General features: G+C 43.5%; 1 protein-coding gene and 1 pseudogene across 2 annotated transcripts in view; both read right to left on the reverse strand.

Annotated features, from left to right (window-relative positions):
- The window catches only part of LHX4 (LIM homeobox 4), a gene marked incomplete at its 5' end in the record, with an annotated part of 71,456 nt that overhangs the window by 48,949 nt on the left and 7,274 nt on the right, over window positions 1-15,233 (reverse strand). The gene's annotated exons all lie outside the window — the stretch shown is intronic.
- On the reverse strand, window positions 6,409-8,206 carry LOC309372585 (ubiquitin-related modifier 1 pseudogene; annotated as a pseudogene). The gene has a single exon. The product of its transcript is annotated as a ubiquitin-related modifier 1 pseudogene (transcript).

Consider the following 15,233-nt stretch of genomic DNA (forward strand, 5'->3'; position numbering starts at 1 on the left):
AAATTATTATTATTATTATTATTCTGAAGGTAAGCTCTAGGCTTTTCTGGACTCTGAGAAAGTGATAATCACAGGCGCTGAGTTGTACCCAACATTGATGGGTGGGGGGCTGAAGTCTTGCACGCATTGCGTGTGACGTCACATACATCACACATGCGTGACAACTGTCACACCGGGAGAGGCCTCAGCCCCATAGAGTTGGTCACCTGGCAACAATAGCGATCACCAGAAGCAACCCTTTTAAAACAAGCCTCTTCAGTTGGTGGCATTGCCTACCAAGCTCCTCTTCCTCTCATACCCCACACATCAGGGGACATATTCATGGGAGACTATTACCGAGGCAACACTCATGCTTGTACCCCTTGCCTTGGAAATAGGGGCAGCTCTACCATTTGACAGAGTGAAGCAGCTGCCTCAGGAGACAGATCCCAGGAGGACTGAGGGGAACAGCATTAACTCTTCAGCTGTTCCACTCTGTTGGACTACAGACCTGTGTGCACACCGGCCCCTAAACTAAGGCACTGCTCTCAAGAGCAATGGAGGCTGTTGACTCATTGCCAGCACTGAAGTCAGATTCAACTGTTTCCGTATGTGGACCTTTCTTCTTCAGAATCTATGCATCAGGCCAACTGCAAGCATGTGTCCTCAGGACATTAAGGCAAGCTGAGAAGCTCCACAACTTCATTGGACTGGTCATGTTGTTCAGATGCCTGATTATCATCGTCCAAAGCAACTACAGTGGTACCTCAGGTTAAGTACTTAATTTGTTCCAGAGGTCCATTCTTAACCTGAAACTGTTCTTAACCTGAGGTACCACTTTAGCTAATGGGGCCTTCCGCTGCCGCCACATGATTTCTGTTCTCATCCTGAAGCAAAGTTCTTAACCTGAGGTACTATTTCTGGGTTAGCGGAGTCTGTAACCTGAAGAGTCTGTAACTTGAAGCATATGTAACCCGAGGTACCACTGTATTCTGAACTTAAAAATGGAAAGCGTAATGCTGGTGGTCAACAAAAGAGGTTCAAAGGCTCTCTCAAGGCAAACCTAAAAACAAAAGTAGTATAAACACTGACAACTGGGAAACACTGGCCTGCGAGCGCTCCAGTTGGAGAACAGCCTTTACCAAAGGTGTTGTGGACTTTGAAGACATTTGAACTCGGGACGAAAGGGAGAAACGTGCTAAGAGGAAGGCACGCTTGGCAAACCCTCACCGTGATCAACTCCCGCCTAGAAACCTATGTCTCCACTGTGGAAGGATGTGTGGATCCAGAATTGGCCTCCACAGTCACTTACGGACTCACTGTTAAGACTGTGTTCATGGAAAACAATCTTACTCAGCTACGAGTGATCGCCAAAGAAGAAGAAGACTGTCAAAGAGAAGTAGAGCTGGGCATAGGCAGACTGACTTCTGTCTGACTGATTTCCAGAAGCTTCTATAAACATTATATATATGCACTCCCCACTAGATGTCCACCTCTTTAACCGCCCAGCATACATTTAAACTCTTCTCCTTTCCCTAGAGAGATGGATTGCACTGGTCCTGATGCGAAACTTCCTTATTTACTCAGCCCGCCCATGCATTTCAATGAGAAGTGTTGTGTGCAAGCCATAATTAATGCAGACTTGGGCCCTATAAATTTTTTATTGCCCTGAGCTAGTTGAGACTGCGTAGGCTCCCGAAATGTCAGTGAGTTATGCAGCTTTTCCCCAATAAGTGGCAATGAAAACTTTATAGCATCCCCAACACTGCAGATTTTGTTTATGCTACTGATTTTAGTCCCCCTTTAAAAAAAAAGAAAATAAAACCATGCTCTGTTTTCTCCTTGAAGTGCATTAGTTGCCATGGAAACAGTGATGTCAATCAAGTGGGCAGAACTTCAATGATGCCCTAAAGTGCTGACTTAAGCAAGGGGAAGCTTCTCCCGTAACACAGTTGCAGAATTTGATCCTAATCAGTTGCAGGAAGTTGCCGTGTACAGAACACACAATGAAGCATACTGATGGCATAATCAGACTTCTTGTGCTTGAAATTAAAGATGTACAAATAAAATAAAATAAAATAAATTAGAGCTGCAGAATTTAATCAACAGAATTTTTAAAATAACTTGATTTATTGTAGAGGCCTATTTTAATAGCAACTAAACATTTATATGGTGCTTTGAGCATTCAGAGTCCTTTCTATACATTACCAGAGAAATCTGTACAACGGTATTGTATAGTGGGCCATAGATAGATAGTGTGCATTCTCTGCCTACAGTTTGGCACTTGAGGCAATGTACGATACGGGTAAAACAACAATAAATCACAGTAATGAAACAATTTTTAAAACGCAATTTAGAACACAAATCAGCAAGTCAAACAATTTGTACTAAAACATCCATAGAAAGGTCAAAGGAATCCCAGTGGTAGAGGGAGAAGCCAGCTCACACTGAAAGCCACAGAAGCCTTTCTCACAAAGCCATTTTTTATTTAATCACTGGAATGACAGCGAAAATGCCACTGCTGGCAAGGTATTGCAGAAGAAGAAGAAGAAGAAGAAGAAGAAGAAGAAGAAGAAGAAGAAGAAGAAGAAGAAGAAGAAGAAGAAGAAGAAGAAGAGTGGTGGTTTGGATTTGATATCCCGCTTTATCACTACCCGAAGGAGTCTCAAAGCGGCCAACTATCTCCTTTTCCCTTCCTCCCCCACAACAAACACTCTGTGAGGTGAGTGGGGCTGAGAGACTTCAGAGAAGTGTGACTAGCCCTAGGTCACCCAGCATGTGGAGGAGCAGGGAAGCGAACCCAGTTCACCAGATTACGAGTCCACCACTCTGAACCACTACACCACACTGGCAGAGTGCGGGTAAAAGTATCGCTTCCTATACCTTTAGAGGCTTCACTTCTCTCTAAAAAAAAGAGCTTCCCCAGCAGATCTGAGGGATTCCCCAGGAATTGGCACCTCTAAAACATAGAGAGGCCACAGACCAAGCCAATTTTAAAGATCACCACCAGCATTTTCAGCCGGGCCTGGAAGCTAATAAACAGAGCTGAGCAAGATTGTGGGTGAAATGCTCTGTGTGGCCACTCTTGCAAGAGGAGAGACATGGAATTCTGCAATAGCTGAAGTTCCTGAGCCATCTTGAAAGGCAGTACCTCCATCTGGCAACAGCTCACCTTGCAATAGTCAACATGAGATATTATGAACGCATAGGTGACTTACAGCCAAATCTTTATCAAAGAGAAGCAGCCCTGGGCACTGCCAGAACCTGAAAATCCAGCAGCAATTCAGGGTCCAGGAAAACACACAAGCCATGCAAGTTGTCCTTTTTTTGAGGGGGGGGGAGAGAATGCCATCCATCGCATGCAAAACTGGCAACTCGCCAGCCTAAGGCTGAACACCACTGTCATCACCACTGCCAAACTTGTATAGATAAAGCATCAGCATATTGCAACAGTGCTGTGAGTATATCTGAATATAGAAAAGATTGTCATTGTGATTATGATCATGATTATTAAACAACTCCCAGTCATCACTGATGCAATGCCCAAACTGACTTCAACTGAATCTCAACTAGAGTTGCATGGTACAATTCTATCCTCCATTGATCATCACAGTTCTACGCATGTCACTCTAGTTAAGATTCTGTCAGTGTTTCCATAATGGAGAGGTTCATAATTCAACCCTAAAAATGTCACCCCTGGCTAGGAGATCAAAGGGTGGAAGCAATTAAAGGATTGTTGGGTTTAAATCAGATTATGATTTTTCTCACCCTTTTTCAAGTTCAGATAATCCTCGAAAATCTATTTGCTTTTTATTTACTTAACTTTGCATCCTTAAACATCATTCCTTGAAGTTCTGGAAAGGAAGTATTAAGCAGAAGGAATTAAGTACAACTCTACTAACCTGGGAAAACTGATAGGAGACATAGCAAGAGGAGAGAGAGAGAGAGAGAGAGAGAGAGAGAGAGAGAGAGAGAGAGAGAGAGAGAGAGAGAGAGAGTGTTTAGCGTCACGCAACTGATCCTAAAAAACAGCAGAGCAGCTCTATCATCAGCTATGAGCAAGGAGAGCTCTACACAACCTCTAAACATGCTGGACAGAAACAAGTGAGGGCTTGCAAACACCCCAGAGTCATTCAGCTGACTACTCTTGGAAACAGAATGCTTGGCTTTTGGGAAGGAGATTTATTGTAGGAACACAGTTGTCATGAGTTTAACGGCTTGATTGAAATCCTTATTATGACACAATGGGCTGGATACTGCAGCAGTTATTTGCCACTTCTTCTAAAGGGGTACAAAGTCCATAGCCAGGGGGAGATGGAGACAAGGGCCAATGGCCAAGGTAACGTGTACATCAAGTTGATGCACAACAACGGAAACCCAGATCTGAACATTTGTCTATGTTTGTTTTTAATTCATTTTATTTATATAAGATGGTAATAACTGTTAAGGGCCCAGTGTCCCAGAATCTGTCAGTCCAGTAACTTTGTTCATGTGAACAAAAACAGTGGCATGTGGGAGCTGGGTTTTTTCTAAGTGAGCAATATTACCTGCACATTTCCCCTTCTATTTCTACAAGAAAAAGGGCAAAATACTTTAAATTATGCTGTTCGACAGTGGAATTTGCTGCCAAGGAGTGTGGTGGAGTCTCCTTCTTTGGAGGTCTTTAAGCAGAGGCTTGACAACCATATGTCAGGAGTGCTCTGATGGTGTTTCCTGCTTGGCAGGGGGTTGGACTCGATGGCCCTTGTGGTCTCTTCCAACTCTATGATTCTATGATTCTATTCTAGGCTGAAAATTCACAGGAGAGGAGGAAAGGCCCATGGCTTGCCCCCTGGTGACTTTGGGCCTGGACCACAATGAGCAAAAACTCTTCCTAAAACCAAACCAAATCACCTCGAAATTTATAGAAGATCAGCCGCCTTCCGCATTGTGTTTCCCATGCACAGTCACCTTCATTTTATAACGATCCTGCGCAAAATCCTATCAATTCCTAAAGAAGTGCTGTTTATTTGCATAATAATGATGCCATAATTCACAAGGCAGCCCCCTTCCCTCCGCCTCGTGACATTGCCTTTGCCTTTGAAGTGGCATGCCGAGAAGCTGTGATGGTAATACAACCTGCTGATCAATCGCATCTTAACTGCTCTGGTTCCACAAAGAAGGCGTAGCGTGGATCATATCAGGTACCCGTGGATTTTCAGGAGAGACTTTCCTGCATTGCACTGTGGAACACACCTGCTAAACAGGACCAGTTGTCAAGAGCATCCTATGCCAACACAATCTGCTGTGGTGTCCTAATCTGGAGCTTTCTGCAGGGCTATGATTTCAGGAGCTGGGCTTAACCCACTCACCCCCACGACACATTATTTTTCCATGTACAGATCTTCTGAGGTCTGGGACAGAATCTGACATTGGCCATGGATTCTGCAGGATCTAATCTCACTTTCAAACTTTCCCAAATGTTTATGGAATTATATCATTATTATTAATTATTACCTACAGTACACTATGCATTTATGGAACACCATTCATGTAAAATTGTGTTCTAAAGGATAAAAAAGCAAAACACAGCTGTCTGCCCTCAAATTTAAATTTAAAGGATGAAGACAGGTGGTAAATGTGAATGCCCGGGACTCTGGATTGGTTTCCGTTGCTAATGAGGACTAGAGATTATGCTTGAAAACATACAAGCTGCCTCTAGAAATGGCCCCAGTTCTTAGGACCAGAGATTCTGGCCCCTGCTTTGAAATGTGAAACTTCCTCTAGGCTCTCAGCTATAAGCACATCCATACCATCCATCATCCATCATTTTTACCTCCCATTCCTTATTTTTCTGCCTTTCCACCTGCTCCCCTCCAATACAATTCCTTCTTGCAACAACTCAGTTACAAAGCTACAAATCAGGTGTCTGCATGCTGCTTGTCAGTGCCATTCTTTTGTCTGAAGTGCAGAATTGTGGCTTTCTTGGTGCCAAATTTAGATGAATTTTATTACTGTATAGGTTAGTGATCCAAAGGTTGAGGGATTCCTTACCATCCCCTAAGTGACTTTCACCCCAGATGCCCTGTTCTAGGGGTTACATCTCTCCCATACTTTCCTTTACATATTATGTTTTGTGAGAAACATCCTCTTTATGACATGTGGTCAAGTTCATGCAACAAGGACAGCTGGAAAGACATTCTCATAACTTGTTTCTTCTCTAGAAACAGCAAGTTCTGAGACTCTTATAGGAGGTTTTTCTAGACTGTTCAAACTGCATTCGTTTTTCATTGAGCAGGGTGAATCTGTTTCAGGTTACATATAAAAGATAACACCTTGCCTTAGCTTTTTAGAATTTGTTGTCCTTTTTAGCTCTTTGATTTGAAGGGATTTCATTACATTTTTCACCTAAATAGCATCCCTTGCAGATCTATAAAGTAAACTAATACCTGAAGTAAAATTAGTGATTTATTCAGGTACATAAACAAAAGGTCAAGTGACAACGGCAATATTCAATTCAGTAAATCCTCATGGATGAGAGTCTGGGTGGTCTATTATTGTTCCAAGCTGCTCAATTAGAAACAGGAATCCTTTTTCCAATAATAATTAAATCTGGGGTTAAAATGCTACCTTCCATTGGTGCAATACTTTATCCATTATTAGCATCGTCCACGCCTTCAATTAAAGTTGTGTCATTCTTCCACTTTTGCACAATTTGGAAATTAGCAACCACCCACTCAGCTTTCATTCTGAAAGCCATAACCTATTTGCTATTATGTATGTCCTTCACAGATTCAAATAGGTACAAACAACATAGCCTATTTGATTTTTGCAAATAGTTAAATAACCAAAATTGCATGTTCAAAACATGCATTAAATTAATTACAATTGACCAGTGACAAAGAATGAATTTTGAGTTTTGTTTTTGTTTTCACAACTTTTATTGTTTATTGTCACAGCCATCCTGCAGAGTAGATCATTTCAAATCTCACTTTACACATGTGGAACTGAAGTTAACAGAGAGAGCAATTTGCTCAAGCCACCCAGTGAAGTAAGTACATGACTGAGGCAGAACCTGAGTCCGGAACACCCAGCTTCCAATGAAGCACTCCGTCTTCTGCAACACATTGCAAAACGCTTTGCGACAGAACAGTGCAGAGTAGACAATTTGAAAAGGGAAATCAATCGCATGCATGCACAGCAGCTGTGGCAGAACAGGATCAGGCAGTGCTTCCAGAAAAATTGAAGCACTGGAAGGGACTCTGAGGGTCATCAACTTTCTTTTTCTTTAAAAAAGAGGCAGGCGAAGTGTACTTCAGTCATCAAAATTCAAAGTAACCATTTGTGAGCCGGCTCTAGATGGGTACTTTTTAAAGCTGAGTCACAGAACTGAAATCTATGCATGGTAAATCAAGAGCAGATAGGCTGAGGGAGTCTTGCATCTGCCATCTTCCTTGCATGCCCCCCATATCCCTTAATGACTGTTAACGGCTGCAACCTGATCCAAGGCTTGGATGGGAAGGAAAGGGAGATCCCCTCTTTGATCCCAGACCTTTCCCTGCTGCCGCCAAGGAGAAGAAAGCAAACAAGGGCGGCAGCCGCGGTGAGCTCTGCCGTTCCACGTGCAAAGCAGCTCCTTTCCCGCCACTTGTCCCATGGCATGCACCTCTTGGAGCAGGGAAGAAGGTGACCAGGTGCAGAAAAGATTTCGATCTCCTTCTGGGGCAAAAGAGTCGAGAGCTGAACCACTGGGTGGGAGGAGCCAAGCGTCGAAAGGGCAGCAGACTTAATTAAAGAGAAGCAGCTAATGAGAAACCGACTCTGATCTGGGGTGGCAGCCAGGAGAGCAAGGCATGTTTATGCCCTCTGCCCACCAGCACAAATGTTCTTTTTCATACTCCCAGCAGTCTATCCACCATGCAAGGTGGAGATGAAAACGACGTGATCCTGGTCTTGCAGCAGGTAGCCCAGCTCGCCCATCAACTCCCAATCTGCCCCATTGATCAGCACCAAGATTCCCGGCCGCACAGATTCTCCCTGCACGAACAGTTCCGGCCTCTCTTTCAGCAGGTTCTCCTTCATCCACACCAGCAACTTTCGGACATCCCAAGGTCCTTCCTGGCGGGGCAGAGTCACCCGCTGCTTCCTGATCCCGCCAAACAAGAGCTCTGCTCCACCTCCGCACTCCAGCTGCAGGGACAAGGGCGCCGCCATCTTTGGTGAGGGCACGGCGCTGCCCGCACCGGAAGCGCGACGCCGCGTCTGCTTCCGGGGGCGGCGGAGGTTGCCCAGCAACCACAAAGAATGGATTTTTGACCCTCTCATTCTGGGGCAGAAACAACAATAGCAGCAAATTTGGTTCTATTCATCTTCTAGGAAGTGCCTTTTTTTCCTCCTTTAAAAATGTTATGGGGTACTCTCATTTTGACTCAAGAAAATCACCATTTTATAGTTCAAATAGGGGGAAATAAATACAGTAAATGGAAAAGTACAAAGATTCACACAATATTTAGGTATGCGTACCCCTGCGTACCCCCATAAAAAAGCACTGCATTTGGGTTTTACTCAAGAGCAGGGCTTTTTTTCTTCCACTACAGGTTATATAGAAAGAATGAGTTCTTCCCAGTGACTATTGTTATAGATGCTCACTGATCTTACTATGTATAAATACACACAAACATAAATCCATTTATAAATATCAGGCCTGCTGTATCTTTTGTATTTCATTGTCTCTTCATCTCAGTGTTCACACGTGCGCTGGGGGGTGATTTCCTCTTTTGTGACCATGTATATCCTGCAAATTGATAAATCTTTTGAAACAGGCTCCGGGACATGAAATTGTATGCCACAATTTCTGCTAATCTTTATGGCGCCACAATACTCTTTGTTGATTTCACTGCCACAGATTAACATGTCTAAACCTCAGGAATAAATTGAATTGGTCCTAAAGACAGACAGGCATCCAAGAAAGCTGGTTCTAGCACTCTTTATTTTGCTGATTGTACTGGTAGAGCAAGAGAGCACGATTCTGAATTATGCCAGCAAATCATAGGAGGCATTTGGGGTTCTATCAGAATTTCCAGGACTCCCGATTCACAAGCCGCTAATAAGATGGTTTAGCTGCCTCACCATAGTCAAAGGGAATAATCATGGGAACATTGGTGAAATGCTTGCCATTTGTAAGTGGTCAATCAGCGGTGCTTCATTTATTAGATTGCCTCCCTTGCTCCTGCATTAAAAGTGCTAAATGCAATATTAGTGGCAACTAATATATCCCAATAGTGGCAAAATGCAGGAAACCCACAGGTTTCTCTGCATCCTTTTGTGAACTGTCCCTAATCACAGAAGCATAGAATTCTAGGGTCGAAAGGGACCTCAAGAGTCATTGTTCCATGCTTCAAATTTCATCATTACCTTTCCCCAGTACCAAGCAAGATTGACCCTCCTAACTCTAGAAGTCTGAAAAAGGGCCCTTACGCTATGCTAATAAAGGACAGGCTTTAGTTATGTAGCTATACACAAAAAGTGTTCTCTGATGCATGTTTTATTTCCTTGAAAACACTATGCACAGAAGGTGTTACATGCGCCGAAGATACTTGCATGACTAAATAGAACTGAACGGAGGTGAGCCTACATCAGACAGTAGATTTGGGGCGCCATTAACACGGGTGTCTTAGGGAGGAGCAATGGGTGTCATTGTTCCCTTCCTTTCCCGATATTTCAGGTCACATTGCAGCAGTTAAATATATCTTTATATTAGTTATTTATGTTAGAAGAAAGTAACAACAGATAGCCTGAACTAGCAATGTGAGAAATATTTCCTAATATACTTCGCTCCTTACTATTTTTGGGAGGTGTTTGTATAAAATGGAGTTCTAACAGGCTTCCAAACCTTGCAATGACTCTCTCCACACACACACACACACACACACACACACACAGACACATCACCACCACCCAATGCACATAATGAAACATCTTCCCTGCCCTCATGATACACAATTCCCTGGGAAGTTCCACAAGCCTCCGTGAAGTGTTCGGTGTTTGCTAGGATCACCAACCCGGTAGGCTCTACAGGTCATGTACTACAGCTGCCATCCATGGGGCTAAAGGAAGTTGTAGTCCAAAACATCTGGAGGGCACCAGGTTGGCCAAGGCTGGCCAAGATCATGTTGGTGAAAGCATTTAGGATCATGCTGTAAGGCAACAGTTTTCCCAGCTGCTGTTCATTTCAATCAGGCCAGCACAGGAGACCATCCCCTATGGATTGTGCCTCACGCTAATTAGTGGAAGCAGGAAAGATGCCGTTGGGATTTTTCACCACACCAAAATGGGCTAGCCCTGAAACTAAATCTAAGTATTTTTTTTAAACAGCAACAAAAGTGATTAAAGGTCCCATTGAGCAGTTTAATTTGGTGTAAAGTTACTAGAACATGGTGTGATTTAAAGTACTTTGAATAAAAAAAATCAGCTGGCGCCACTTCAAGACAATGAAAATCAAGTATTTTAGGGAGGTGAGGGGGTTTTTGTTTCCTTCCTTTGCAAAATAGCAGTCTGTACCCCTGAGCAGTATTCATTTTGAGACCCATGTATTCTGATTGCCCATGGCAATTTGTTATGTGTGGATTTTATTTTATCCTGTCTTTCATCCAAAGATCTAGTTCCCATTTCAGCGCAACATAGGTGAATATGGATTGCTTTTTTATTGTTATCTACCAGGGTTTCTTAATTATTTCTTATATTTAAAATATTTTAAAATGTAAGGTGATATGCATTGCATTTTAAAAGTTATCCCATAATTATTTTTTTTTAAATGTACATTTAATTTAATCATTTTTAATGCACAGCGTTTCTGCTTCATTAGAGCTTTGTGCTCATTTGTCAGAACATGGGAACACCCCCTTTTATTGCCTTAAAACGGCAGTAGGACCTAGAATAGGGAGAGCCAAACTGGTAACCTCCAGAGGTTGCTGAATGTCAATACTCATCATCCCCAACCATTGACCATGTTGGATGAGACAGAGAGGAGCTGGATTCTAGCACCACCTGGAGAGCACCACCTGGAGAGCCCTGGGCTAGAATGCTAAGTCCATAGATTTGTTTAATTGAAGCTGAACATTTAGGGAAGAAACCTGGAATAGCCCTGTGGAAAGCTGTGCTCCCGCAACCCTGTCCCACCACAAACATGATCTGCAGCTGCAACAAATCAGCTCCAAATTATGGAAGTCTCAGTAGAGAAGCAGGCATGCAGGTAACCCTTCAAAAGTTACAACAACGCCCCTCTGAAGAAGACACACGCGTGCATAAAAGCTATGTTTCAGAACATAGTCAAGCATGAAAAGCCTTTAAGATATTAAACACAACAGGCAACGCTTTGGCAAAACCAGGTAAATAAAGGAAACACTTCCATGGCTTAATCCTAAAAGTTTGTCCTTGGCACGCATGTCCCCACATCCACAATAAACAGAATGGCTACCCTGTTCCTTGGCCCTAGGGTCCCAAACAGACGCATTTGCCCAACATTCTTCATATTTTCACTGCTCTTCAAGAGAGCCTAGTAATCGTACTTTTGCAAAAGAGATGGGAGTCCTATGTTGGGGAGGCAACCCACGTCCCTCCCACCCTATGCTCAGGTATAGTAATCCCAATATTGCTTAGAGAGAAATGTCACAACAGTCAAACAATTTCAAGTTGATTTTCCTATATAACTGTGGTTGTGGTCCACTAAGAAAGAAGTGCGCTATTTTTCAAAACTGCAGTGTTAAAGAATGTGATTCAGTACCTGGAGTTCTAAGCTAAGAGGGATCCCGGTCCAAATTTAATCTCCATCATAGACCCAACTGGGTGATTAATTCACTGCCTCTTAACCTTAGTTCCCTTCTGTAAAATTGCTGCAATACTGAAAGCTCAGTAACTTAGCAAAATGTATATTGTTATTTATTACCTCTCGAAGGCACATATAAATGCTGTCCTTCATATTCACATTTAGAGGTAATGAAGCAAATTCATTCTCCAGAATTCAAAAGTGAATACTATAAATACTCAGAATTTTGATACACACACACACACACACACACACGAGAGTATATAAAATTGCTAAGCTGTTCCCTTGTACTGGACTGGTTTCTTCTAAGGCAAATGTGTAAGTCTTTCCAGATACACCAAATTTTATTTTTTTTAATCGTTGTACATTAAATGGCTGTGTCACTGGAAGGTATGATTCAGTTAAACTTTAAAGCATAGAAAAATTTAAAGTTTAAATTATCTTTTCTCGCCTAGTGTCTCTCCTACTGTCTGTACTGGGAACAAAGGGACAAATTCCCATACCAGCGGCTGGATAATGTGCCTTTCATCAGTATCTATCTATTTATTTATTTTCATTTTACTCCTGCATATTTTGGTTATTTGAACCAGGGCAGGCTTTTCTGGAATAGAGAAGAGATGGGCGTCTGATAATGGATGTGAATCCTGCGTGTTTCAAGAGAGGAGAGCAAGATAAAAAGGGGTTAGAACTGTACTGTCATTTTTAAAAAGCAAATACACACACACCAGATGTTTTAAAAGCAAGGGGGTAAAGGAAAAGGAGGAAAGCAATAAGTGCAGTTCAAACCTACATACAAAGTGCTCATTTCAGCAATTTTTGCAAGGGCTTTAAATAACGTGTGTCAACGCTGTTTTTCATTGTTTTGAAGCAAATTGTAGTAAAGTGGTGATGTGGAAAAAATAATAATAAATAGCAACAATTAGTATACATGATCAAGCCATTAAACCGTGAATTTCGTTTATTTCAATCCAGAAGTTAAGAACGTGGTGGTTTCTCTCTCGTTAAAATTGGTGGGAACTTTGGCTGGATCGCGCACTGAATATGAGGCTAGAGCACACAAATTCAGAGAAGCCCAGAATAGGGCTCAAGAGATGTATAGAAAAGGATCTCTTCAGTGATCTGAAAAAGACATGCTCTAAATTTCTGCCCTTTTAAAACAACAATAGCAACGTTGCATTGTTTTAACTTCTGCTATGCGATATTGCCATAGGAATTCAGCGCATGGGGAAAGCGGATCAGGAGTTTCCCGAAGATTTTACCCTTCGCAGTGGGGAGTTAAAGGCTGCAATACTATGCCTGTTTGCCTGGGAGTAAGCCCCATTCAACTCAGTGAGACTTGCTTCTGAGCAGGCACGAACAGTGCTGCGCTGTGCTCTGCCAAAAACATCACAAAATGCCGCTTTTTACACGGATTCAGGTTGCAGAACCTTTCGAGGTTAGAGGCGCATTTGAAAGGAAACCACCAAACGATAATTTCTACGAGGGCTGAAAGTGGTTCGCGAGAGTCTTTGTTTTCCATGGCCTATGGACACACATCGTTTTTTTCTTTTTAAGAACACCAACCACACAATACAGCCTTCAAAACCTGCGCACCTGGTGAGATGACCCTGCCCTAGGTGTCTACATTAAGACCACCATCAGCAATCTCTCTCCTAAACCACAAATCATAGGTTATTATTTTCACATCTACAATGCGCGGAGGGGGAGCGCGATCTTTAATTTTCTCAAAAGCTGGCGCTGTGCAACTTTCCCCACTCATTCTCTTTGCCGAAACAAGAATAAATTTAATGGGGAAATATCACAAAATAAAGCGAAAATGCTCTGGGTATAGATAGCAACCCTAAGGACGGCTGGGCCAGGGACTCAGTCCCCAACAGCCAGGTGGAACGCTAAGTGTGCGGAGGTGATGCGAATTAATTCCGTTTAATGCAGTTCCACACCGGCTGTGGAGTTCCGCAAACACTAAGTTTCTTGGAGTTGTGGCCAACAAAAGCGTCCTAGTTATTTTGCATCCAACGCCTCAGGTTAGGTTCTGGGGATCCACTGTGGATCCTTTTCCTGCGACCACGTTGTCGCAGCAGCCACCTGGCCCAATGCTGGGACTCACATCATCGCCCAGGAACAACGGGAGGAGGAGGAGGCTGTCGTTATTTACCTCGCGGTTTTTCCAGGGAAAGGTTGGGAACAAACGGCTTGAAATCCGGTCTGCGCCTGGGATGCCTTGGGGCGATTTGCTCGCCCACCGGTGGCAAGATCCATTTATACAAGACGCAGCACTTGGAAAGGGAAAACAGACCCGCTGCCTGCGGCGCATTACATTAACCGGGAAGGGGGAGAGGGAGGGCGCTGGAGAACGAGTTTTCCTCCAGTTGATATAATGGAATTAGGAGAGCCCACTCCCTCCCTAGGGGATCCCACCAGAGGGAAGAAAACGGGGGTGGGAGCCACGCAGATTCCGAAGGAGAGATTAAAACTGGAGGGTCTCTCCGTCCTCTCTCTCCACTGAGCTTCCAAAATGACGAAGGAGGTAGGTACCCCCAAAGAAACCCCCAAAGGCCCGAGTCTCCCCGGTGCCTTTTACTTTCCTAGGATCCTGCTAGAACCCACCCCTCCCCCACTTCAACAAGGCAAGCAGCCAAGCAGAGATTTGCTTTAGCAACAGAATGCAATGAAAGTTGTTGTTGTTTTCCTCTTTATAGATGGTTTTCTATTTGTCTCAACTGGAGAGAGTGGGCGGAAGAATGATGGCTGTATTTTTGTTGGAGCTGTAGAAAACACGCGCACACACAAAACAGCAACTGTTAAAAAAAACGAGTAAAGAAAAGTGAGGAAACCGTCATTTTTGTGTCTTTAAATTAGTGGTTCGAAAATGCAAGAGGCTGTTGATTTTCTGGAGATCTTAAAAATGCAGGAATGCTTTGTTCTCTCCCCCGCCCCCCCGCCGGACATGGAGTGAGGGGGCCATCAAAAATCACGGCAGATCAGAGACACCCAGACCCTTTAAAGTCGGTGTCAGTAATTTGTTTTTTATTCGCTCATCAGTGTAGGAGAAGAGATGGAGCTAAACGAAATTAAAAATGCCCCTAGATGCAAAATAACAAAATGCCCTTAAATGCAAAATCGAGTGTTTGTATTTTGTTTAAGGTCTGAAGTCCTGTTTGGCTTATTTCCTGACAGACTCCAACAGGAGCGGCTGATGTTCATGCAGAAGGCAGCGGAAGTCGGGGTAAAGGGGAAGAAAGGGCGATTTGTCTGTCCCCAGCTACGCGCGCGCGGAAAGTGGGAATCCGCGACAGATCTCTGGAAAGCGCGCAAAGCGATTAAAGCCGAGCGTCGCAAAAGGCGCCCGCGCTCTGGCGCGCAAACAAGACCGCGAGAAAACCCGCATCTCCAGAGGCCGCTGCTTGCCAGGACCTGGCCCCATCACGACAGCAAATCGATGGGGCGCAAA

The sequence above is a fragment of the Podarcis melisellensis genome (genome assembly GCF_964234715.1).
Source record: "Podarcis melisellensis genome assembly, chromosome: 6".
Classification (NCBI taxonomy): Eukaryota; Metazoa; Chordata; class Lepidosauria; order Squamata; family Lacertidae; genus Podarcis; species Podarcis melisellensis.